Genomic DNA, 11,372 nt, shown 5'->3' on the forward strand with positions numbered 1-11,372 from the left:
GCTGGGCAAACACTCAACTGACAAGCTACATTTCTGGACTTCCTTTTGCTTTTGTAAATGCTGAGACAAAGTCTCACCTGTCTTTGCACTGGCCTTGAATGTTCTCAGCAGTCCAGGCAGGCTTTGAACTACACTTGTTCTCCTATGGTCTTCCTGGAATCTGGAAGAGCAGGTATGTCTACCAGGCTGGCTTCCAAACTTGGACTTTCTTGTTATTCTGTCCTCAGATCTCTGTTGGTTCCTTACTGTTGCTCATATAAACTCTACTATCTTATTGGATGATAAGAAGTTTCCATTTTATTTATATAGACTTAATTTCTATTATTCTCTCTCTCTCTCTTTCTCTCTCTCTCTCTCTGTATGTGTCTCTGTGTGTGTCTCTCTCTCTCTGTGTCTCTGTGTGTGTGTGTGTACAGTGGAGACCAGAGGTCAATATCATGTGTCTTCTATTGTTCTATTTTGAGACAGAGTTTCCCACTGAACCTAGAGCTTCTAGTCAGTGCCAGGCTTAGGTGTGTGCCCATGGTGCTAGGCTTAGGTGTGTGCCCTCAGATCACATGGCAAGCACTTCTATTGATCAAATCAGATCCTGGGCCCTTAGTTTATATTTTTCTTTTTCTCATCTTTAAGATAAATTTAAATTATGAATTGATGTGTTTTATGATATGCGAGGTCATGAGACTTCTTCTTAGGTATCCCATCTTGCCCTGAACTTCCTACTCTTCAACCTCATTCATCTTTTTCCTGAGCGCACACAAATCTCTCCTGCCTTCATGTCACATGAGTGCCACTCCCTGCGAGGCTTCCCTCACACTTAAGATTTCTTCCTTTCTTCTCATGGTTCTCTCTCTCTCTTACACACACACACACACACACACACACACACACACACACACACACACACAAACACACTTAAATCCTAATTCCATATGTAAGAGGAAACATGAATTATTTGTCTTTCTACCCTCTAACTTTGTCTTATTTTTACTCGAGATCTTCAGTTCCACCTGTTTTCCTACAGATGGCGTGTTTTCCTCATACAGCTGCCCATGTCCATTGTATGTAAGTACCACATTTTCCTTATCCACTCATGTGATGCTGAACACCTAGGCTTATTGTATTTTCTTTCTAATGATGTATCTCTGTGTGTGTCTGTATGTGGGTAAGTCTGTGTGAGTGTGGGACCTGCAGAGGCCTGAGAGGGTATCCACTCCCCTAGGAGTTATGAGTGGTTAGCCACAGACGTGGGTGCTGAGAACCAAGCTTATACTTTTTGTGTCATAGTGGAAGGGTCAACTAGGCAGTTGTGTGGCCTTTGTATTAGTGATCCTAAGCAAGAGACAAAAAGTGCTGCCTCTGTTCTTGTTTTGCTTTGCCTACCTGCTCTGGGATTTTCCCGAAGTTAAAGTCTCAATATTTTTCAAGGGCTCCTTCAGCAACCGACATTTTCTTGTGTGAGTGTCTATGTGGGATGTTTGGTGCATGTGTGTGTGTGTGTGTGTGTGTGTGTGTGTGTGTGTGTGTGTGTGTGTGTGAGCACAAACACTCAGAGATTTCTAGCACATTATATTTGAAGGTTCTTTTTGTGATAGGCAAACTGATTAAGGATGGACTTCTGAGCCGTCGTTCTTTTTGATGCGAGGATTAACCGTGCTTGGTGGGACTCTGCTGGGCATGGGTGTGAAAACAGGCTTGTTGCCCTTCTCATTCTTGACAGTGTGTTCAAGTGCTTGCCTGGGGTTACCAGCCTGCAAGCTGCAAGCAGCGCTCCTACGCTAGCCCTGTTAAAAAGGGCTGAGTGCTTGAAGACAAATGTCACCTTCTCTTGATAAATGTCCTGACTGTCATGGGACCTGGCGACTTATGTTTTTGTGGTGGAATAGAATTGGCAGGTTAAACTGTGTTCAGATTTTTGCATGTGGTAAGAGCCACACCTCTATCATGTTTCAAAGTATAATATTTCTTTCCAGTTTCCTATAAACCAGATTAAAGCATGTCTTTACACTGTCATGTGGCAGAGGGCTGCCAAGCCTCTCCCCAGATCTTGAGGCTGGGAGTCCTGAAGCGTGAGCACATTGGAAACTTTCCTCATGTGTCTTCTGCAGATGCCATGTCAGAGCCACAGCCCAATGTCCCTATGCCAGCTCCACGTTGTCCCTTGTGACCCTCATAGGCCATCTACTCCTTCCCTTCCTGAGGGCCACATCTGCCCAACCTTTCTGTGAACTCCCCTCAGTTGCTTGGGCCTTTTCTAAACTTTATTGGTAGTATCTCATTACTGTTTCCAAAGATGGATAATGTACCCAGTATTTTTAAAAAATAATTTAAAACTGTTTTAGTTTTATTTTTAAACTATGTGTATGCCTGTGTGTGTATGTATACACACAAGTTTAGGTGTATACTCATGAGATGTGTATATTCATGAGTGCAGGTGTATACTAATGATATCAAGTGTATACTCATGGGATTAGATTTATACTCATCAGTGTAGGTGTATACACATGAGTGCAGGTGTATACACATGAGTGCAGGTGTATACACATGAATGCAGGTATATGCATATGAGTGCAGGTGTATATACATGACTGCAGCTGATTGTAGAGTCCAGAAAAAGGTGTTGAATCCCCTAGAGCTGGAGTTATGAGTAATTATAAGTTGCCCGAAGTGGGTGAACTCAGATCCCCTTCAACAGCAGTATATGCTTTTAACCCTTGAATAATCTTTCTAAACCTCTTTGCCAAGTGTTTCTAGTTTACAGTCATTCTGAGTATGTGGTAGGATTTTACAGCTTTCTCCACTTGGAGTGAGGTGTGCCCTTGTGCTCTACTTTGGCTGATGAATGTAAATGGAGCGTATACTTTCTGGGTGAAAGCAGTAACAGTCTGTGTGATACTCCCTACAGTTGCCTTTCCCTCTGGCACCTTGAATAGGCAGTTGGAGATTATCAGCTTAGTATCTCGGCCTATACTGTGTAACAGTGGCAGGCAGGGTCCATTGCCAGTCTGTGTTAGATGTGGAACAAGAGATTCAAATATGAATAAGCTATTGTCTTAGTCAATGGTCTAAGACATGGACATCATGGCCACGGCAACTTTATAAGAGGAAAGCATTTATTTGGGGCTGCTTACAGTTTTAGAGGTTTAGTTCCTTATCAGCATGACAGGAAGCATGTGGCACACAGACAGACATGGTGCTGGAGGAGCTGAGAGTTCTATATCCACGTCCACAGGCAGCAGGGAGAGAGAGAGAGGGAGAGGGAGAGGGGGAGGGGGAGGGGAGAGGGAGAGAGAGGGAGAGGGAGAGGGAGAGGGAGAGGGAGAGGGAGAGGGAGAGGGAGAGGGAGAGGGAGAGGGAGAGGGAGAGGGAGAGGGAGAGAGGGAGCCACTGGGCCTGGGTTGGGCGTCTGAAACCCCAAAGCCCACCCACAGTGACACACTTCCTTCAACCAGGCGACATCTACTTCAGCAAGGTCATTCCTCCTAATCGTCCTCAAGTAGCAGCTCTTTCTATGACCAAACATTCAAGCATAAGAACCTATGTGGTCATTTTTATTCAAGTCATCACGGCCACCAAGGTTTGGGGATCCTTTGTTACTATTATGTGACAGAGTTCTCTGACTAGCTCACGTTGCTTCCCCACTCTCATGGTACAGCAACTTAAGTTGCCAGTTGGGAGGCCATTGAACTAACTTATTTGCTTCTTTTGACGTCTTCCATTGGACACAGATCTTTCCTTTTGAAGCACTAGATTCACTAATTGGTGATGAATCTATATGTTATGGAATGATGAAATCATACATAAGTTTTTTTTTCTAATTTAAAAGACTCTGGGTGGCAGAAATCATTGTTCTCAGAGACTCTTCATTTATTTTAGCAGTTAGTTGGCAAGGATATTAGTTCAAGGAAGGATTGGTACAAGGAAAAATTTTGTCTAGATAACTATACATTTCTCACAAGTTTATTATCATTCTCAGAGAGGAAAGAAGGAGGCACAGATATGTGCATAGGTGGTTAGGAAATACAGGCTTTTGGCTAATGAGCTGTGATGTGTCTCTGGACTTGGACACATTCTTGGCTGCTGTTGCCAGTGGCGCCTCTCCAGGGTTTAACTCCCAGTGATCAGCTTTCCCTGGATGCCAGATGCTCCAGCTCAGGCCCAGGGTCACAGGGACGAGCACTTAGTGCTTGCTGTGCTTGGTTATAGCATTGAGATGGGGACTTGCTGGTTGAATTGTCCAATTTATTTATATAAAAAATACTGGGTAAATTTTCTTCATTGGGTACAATTATAGATCACCCCAGGTCACAATGAATGCCCTTGGGCTTCTGATGTGTTTGATGTCCAAAGAGCTCTTTGGTTAGTACTGTGGCAGCTCTTCCCATCACTGCTATTGCCAACAGGGTGCGATGAGGAAATGTTACACTGAGGAGGACTTCCAGTATTGGGGGATATCCTACAACCTGGTTTCTTCCAACACCATTTGTATTTCCGTTTCTCTTTGTAGCTCATCATGGTGCAGCTTCCTTACCCAGAAACTTGACTTGTGTCATGATGGGTTAAACTTGAGCTAACTATAAATCCCTAAGGAGGGATGTGGTGACCGAGAGGCAAGGAGATCCTACGCAATCAGGTAGAGGCATCCTTAAGAGTGTTTAAGCAGGACTGACTTCAGGCTGAGCAGATGAACTCTGGAATCAGCTCCTCAGAGGGACTCCAGGGCAAGCTCCTACTGTAGATAGCAATGAAGAGGGTAGGGACTGAGCAGATGCAGCGAGCAGCTCAGCTCAGGAAGGCTTACAGGGCAGAATGGCTAACAGAGGCTTGGCTTATATGCACAGTCCAGGCAGCTCTACCTAAATGGCCAGCTGAATGATGGCCAAGGTCTCCCCAAAGTTCTAATAGCAGGAACCAGGCCTCATTAAGAAATGGCCCCCAAAGGATCTTTAGATGCCTTGACTGAGAGAAAATATTTAAAGGTGGGCAGAGAATAGGATAAAGAATAAGTGTGGAGGGGAGGCACGGGGAGGGGCTGGGTGGGTGGTTGGGAGACATGTTTGCTGAGTAAGTGCCACATGGCAAGGGCTGTGTTCAATGCTCAGTGCAATGCCTACCCTCTCCTCAGGTGGACCCACAAGTGCAATGTGCACATCACTAGACCAGATGCAACACAGAAAAGGGCCTGTTGCCAAATGGACTTGGGGCAAGTGCCAATAATGTGTTTTCTTTTTAGGAAGGCTCAGGTCTTTAGCAAGGTTAGAAAGTACCGGAAAATCCTGAAGAAGTGATGCTAGCCTGATTCCCTTAATCCCGAGTTTCCTTTCTTATTGAAGTGTTTCCCATTCCCTTCCTCTCCTTGGTTGAGGCTGGTCCATGTCAGCTGCTAACATTGGGAGAGCACAGCTCCTGGAAGGGATGAGAAGAGCTCCTGGAAGGACTGGAAGCCAGTCATCTGAGCTGTTCTACCAGGGAGGGGAGGGTGGGCGTGGGGGAAGTGCCTACCTGTGAGGAGAAGAAGGGGAGCAATGGAGTGCTGCCTGGGGAATTGTGGGGGAAGGATGTTATAGTGGCTGGACTTCCAGTTTACTCACGGGTGAGTGGACAGCACAGAAGCCATCACATCAGTGACTTATGACTTGTGAGCTTCAGAGACCCAAGGCATAGATTACTATAAACAAAAGCCGTTTTATGTCAACTTTCATCTAATTTCATCTTTCTTGTCATAGTTTTTCACTTCTTCCCTCCCATCTTCCTTTATTTCAGCCCTTCTTCCTCTCCTCTCCCTCCTTTCCTTCTGTCTCACTCCCTTTTCCTTCCCTCTTTCCCTCCCTCTCCCTGTTTTGTTTGCTTAAGAATTCACACTTTGTAGTTGTTAGCATTGTTGCAGTATCACGAACCCTCAGATACCAAGTGGTATATTAGAAAGGAAGGTCAATTTCTGCAGTTATTTCTATAGTTTCTCGTCTCTGTCTGTTGTCTCCCAGCCATGCTGGTTTGGGCTTTCATGTACCAGTAGGTCCTGTGTATCATAGTTACAATGTGTGGCCAGGAAGCAAAGAAAGAGGAAGCAGCTGGAGTTCCACTGTCCCTTTCAGTGACACAATTATCTATTCTCCTTCCACCGAGCCTCATTTTTGGAAGGTCTGTATACTACTGGAGACCAAATTTTCAACATGTGGGAATTTGGGGGTGACACTGTAGATCACTACTCTAGCAACTTCCTTTCCTAATGTGGCAGTCACGAGGAAAGCACCTTCCTCTGTACTCTCTGATTCTTAATGCATATTCTCATTATTAAGTAGGTGACTAGGTCAGTGTTTGGAGTGCCATGGGTAGAAGCTGGGGGTTACAGCATTCAGGTTTATGTGAGTATCCAGAGCAGCAACAAATGAAACAAAGAAACAAACAGAAAATCTTATTAACTCTCCAAATAGTACATGGTACATATATTCTGTCTTAGTTAGGGTTTTACCGCTGTAAACAGATACCATGACCAAGGCAAGTCTTATAAAGGACAACATTTAGTTGGGGCTGGCTTACAGGTTCAGAGGTTCATTTCATTATCATCAAGATAGGAGCATGGCAGCATCTAGGCAGGCATGGTGCAGGAGGAGCTGAGAGTTCTACATCTTCATCTGAAGGCTACTAGTGCAAGACTCACTTCCAGGAAGCTAGGATGAGGGTCTTAAAGCTCATACCAATAGTGTCACACGTACTCCAACAAGGCCACACTTCTTAATAGTGCCACTCCCTGAGCTGAGAATAGAAAAACCATAACGCATACCAACAGCGTGATTGCATATATACATTTCAGAGAAGTGTTAAAAAATGCATATTCCCAAATTCCATGCCAAATTCAGAGCCTCCAACTTTTAACTTAAAAAACACATTTAAGCTTCCTAGGGAATTGTCATGCTGCTGCCCAGCATTGTGCTGTGTGCTGGTATTTAGAAAACTATGTTCTGAGGGACCACTCTGAAGACTTGGGGTGTGACAACATTGCTGTGGCAGACACATGAAAGAGGTCGTGATGTTTAGAGGGAATATCAATATGGCCCCACAGACAGTGGGAGCTTGTGCCTCGGTTTGCCTTGCTCTGCCTCAGTAGTCTTCACTGATGATACGCATGTATCGGTTTGCTTTACATTGAATTGCTGAGCTTCATTTATGGTGATGTCATAGAAAGAAACCCACCAAAGAACTTCTCTTAAGGTTCCTGTGGCTTCTTGCCATTTCTGTGGACTCAGGCCAGTTGGTGAGCCTTTCGGCTTCTTCTGGATTGAACTGCCCTTGCTGATCATGTGTGGTGTCTGCCAAGTAGACTGGAGTGCAGCTGCTGATCCATGTTTGGTGTTTTCTAGTGGACTGAACCGAGAACAATGAAGACTGGAAGACCTTAAACAGATCTGCTTTCTCTGTGTTCTATTAACCTTTCTTTTCTGTTACCTGTGTTGGGTGATGGGCTAGAGGAGAGGCTAACCCTTATTAAAGGGTTGAGAAGAATATACACCTGCACAATACCTGGCTGCTTTTGTTGTCCTAGAGACTTGAAGGTAACAGAGCAGCCATCTTGGATGGAAGCTCCTACACATTTCTGTTCTCAAGGTCATGAGTGGCAGGGAGACCTGCTATCCCGTTAGGTGGTGCTAGTCCTTAACACAGGGCTTGTGGCTCCACGCCTGCTGCTAGAGTCCCATCTGCTCTGCCCATGCGGGACTACTTCAAGGCTTCCATAGATCCTGATGATTTAGATAACAACTAGGAGAGGTAGGTAGGCAGGTAGGCAGGCAGGCAGGCAGGCAGACAGACAGACAGACAGACAGACAGACAGACAGACAGACAGACAGACAGACAGACAGACAGACAGATAGATAGATAGATAGATAGATAGATAGATAGATAAATGGCTTAGTGGTTAGGAGTACTTGCTGCTCTTGCATAGGACCCAGCTTTGGGTCTCAGCATTCACACTGAGCAGCTCAAAAGCGCCTGTAACTCTCACACTTGAGTATCTCATGCCCTCTGCTGGCTTTCATTGACACACCCCACCCCCAACACACACACACAAGGCACACACACCCCCATGTACACACACACACACACACACACACACACACACACACACACACACACGGCACACACACACACATACATGCACACGAGTGCCCAGATGGAAATAAATAATAAAATAAACCTTAACAAAGGACAAAAGAACAGCATGGTCCTGCTACAGATCACACGTTCTCCGAGTGAGCTTTTCCTGTAGAGTGTTTTTGAAGCATCTGTCCTTGCTTTGAGGCAGGCTTTTATTGCCAGCATCCTCATAACTGACACCTCATCTGGGGCCTGATGTCTTTGTTGTATGCTTTGCCATCCCTGCAGACCACAGCAGCTCACGCAGAGTAGCTCATTAGGGTGACGGCCTGCAGAGTCTGTCAGCCCTTTGTACCACTGCACAGTGGCAGCCTGCCTTAACAGTGCAGGTGGGCCCCTGTGAGGGTCCTTGCAGAACCAGGCAATGTTCTAGAGAGCTGAGTCCTTTAAGTTCCCCACACTTACTGCTGTGGTTCAATGCTCTGGGTAAGGAGAGGCCTCAGCAGGTCAGACATTGCTTTAAAGGAACAGGACTAGAAAGGGCTGGCTTCTCTTTGTGTTTGGAAAACATGAGTAAACACAGAAAACTCTTATGGCATGTTTATTATACAAGCAAGACTAACCTTGGCTTCCATCCCCTCTCTTCCCTTCCCTCCTACTTCCTCCCTTCCCTCCCCCTTCGTCCCAACTTTCCCCTCTTCTCTTCTCTTCTCTTCTCTTCTCTTCTCTTCTCTTCTCTTCTCTTCTCTTCTCTTCTCTTCTCTTCTCTTCTCTTCTCTTCCCTTCCCTTCCCTTCCCTTCCCTTCCCTTCCCTTCCCTTCCCTTCCCTTCCCTTCCTTTCCTCTCCCCCACTTCCTTCTACCCCCCCTCTTCTTCATCCTCCCTTCTTCCTTTTTCCTCCCTTCTTCCATTTTCCTCCTTTCCCCTGTCTTCTTCCTTCCATTCTTCCTTTTTCTGCTCTCCTCTTCTGTCCTCTTTTCTCCCTCCTTTCCCCTCCCCTTTTCCTTTCTTCTCCCTCCCCTCTCTTCTCCCCTCTCTCCTTTGTTCTTGCTCCTTCCCCAATACTTTTTCCTGTTTTCCTTATCTGTTCTTTTTCACTCCTCCTTGTTTTAAAAATCTTCTTCTTTCCCCTCTTTACTAAGCATCTACAAGGTGTCAACATGGCTCTTGTAGATTCTGAGCCAGCCATAAATATAAACACGTTTTAGTGGATGCTTTCAAATGCCCACAGTGTTCTCAAACATCTTTAGGAAGAGACTTAAAAGCAATTTTAAGGTGGCACAGAGTGTTTGGAGTTATTTATTTATTAATTTTTACAATTTAAAGTAAGTGTGTGTGTGTGTGTGTGTGAGAGAGAGAGAGAGAGAGAGAGAGCCATGAGTGTTTGTGAGTGTGTATATGTGAGAGGATTGGATCATCTGGACCAGGATGAGGTGGGTGCTAGAAACTAACTCAGATCATCTGCAAAAGCAGCAAGCACTCTGAACTGTGGCTCCATCTCTCCAGCCTGGGCACATTGTTTTGACTTAGAGCCTTGCCTGTACTCTTCCTGTTTAGAGTACAGGCCTGGAAAGACTCAAGACACTTGGGTTAGTAGAGGCACAGGAAGTTATGGGGTGCAGTAGCCAGAGAGTCCATTTTTCTTTGTATCTGTCCTGAGCCTTGGTGTCCGCAGGATAGGTTGAAGAGGGCTAGGTGACATCTGCACACAGTGGCTCACATTCTAGAAGAGCATCCCAGAGCTTGAGAACCCAAGTGTGAGCGTGAGATGTCAGCCATGTCTCCGATCGGGGAAATGTCAGTACTCAGGCCTCTCAGGCTTCCTGTAGGTGCAAACAACCTTGACGCTCAAAAAGAAGGAAGACCAAAGTGTGGTCCTTCTTAGAAGGGAGAACAAAATATCCATGGGAGGAGATACAGAGACAAAGTGTGGAGCAGAGACTGAAGGAACGAACCATCCAGAGACTGCCTCACCTGGGGATCCATCCCATATACAGTTACCAAACCCAGACACTATTGTGGATGCCAACAAGTGCTTGCTGATAGGAGCCTGATATCTTCTGAGGGGCTCTACTAGTGTTTGATAAATACAAAGGTAGATGCTCTCAACCAACCATTTGACTGGCACAGGGTCCCCAATGAAGGAACTAGAGAAAGGACCCAAAGCGCTGAAGGGATTTGCAGCCCCATAGGAAAAACAACAACATTAACCAACCATTACCCTCAGAGCTCCCAAGGACTAAACCACCAACCAAAGAGTATGCATGGCTGCAGACACATAAGTAGCAGAGGATGGCCATCAATGGTCATCAATGGGAGGAGAGACCCTTGGTCCTGTGCAGGCTCTATGCCCCAGTGTAGGTGAATGCCAGGGCCAGGAAGTGGGAATGGGTGGGTTGGTGAGCAGGGGGAGGGGGAAGGGGATAGGGGTTGTTTGGAGAGGAAATGAGGAAAGGGGATAACATTTGAAATGTAAATAAAGAAAATATCTAATTAAAAAAAAATCCCCTGCTGGACCTAAAGCAAGAGTCAAGGCAAGCACACTGTCCTGCCCCAGTCCTCAGTGGAGACGCTGCCCACCCAGCCATCCTTCCTCACATGCCTACTACTTCTAACTTTCTTCTCCATGGTTCCTTGACCCACTCTGGCAGGGAGTGCATGGCTTAGCATGGGCGTTGTCCTGGGCCCCACGTTTGAATCTACTTATGAAAGGCTGTGGTTGGTGGACCATTGCCCATGGCTCTACAGAGCTTGCAGTTCTGCTTTTGAGCATCCCTGGCTCCAGGTATCATTTAAAATGTGTTCTGGGCTTCAACAACAGCGACAGGGAAGGAAACAAATGGACAGACTGACAAAGAGGAATGTTAGACAGCGGGAGCTCACAGAGCCCAAAACCTTTGCTTTCTTTTTACAGGACAAGTTTGCCAATTCTTAGCCAGAAAAGGACTGAGTCATGTTGTGGCAGGGAAAAGTAACTGTATATCTTAGCAGCCAAAAGTCCCTGAGGTTAGTGCTGGAGGGCGGAGGGAACAGGCCTCCTTTTCATTATTAAATTGTAAGAATTACCTTTGTTCATCCATTTTGTGTGTTTGTAGGGCCCGGGTGTGCATCTGCTATATATACGTGTGGAAGTCCGAGGGAGTTAGTTTTAGGATTCCAGTCTGTGTGTCCTGGGGACCTAACTCTTACCCTCTGGCTTGCCAGCAAGTGTCTTTAACCCACACAGCCACCACACAGGTCCCTACCTTTTCCTTAACAAGGACTCCTGCATCCTTTTTTGG

This window comes from Mus musculus, chromosome 17, assembly GCF_000001635.26.
Source record: "Mus musculus strain C57BL/6J chromosome 17, GRCm38.p6 C57BL/6J".
In the NCBI taxonomy this organism is placed as follows: domain Eukaryota; kingdom Metazoa; phylum Chordata; class Mammalia; order Rodentia; family Muridae; genus Mus; species Mus musculus.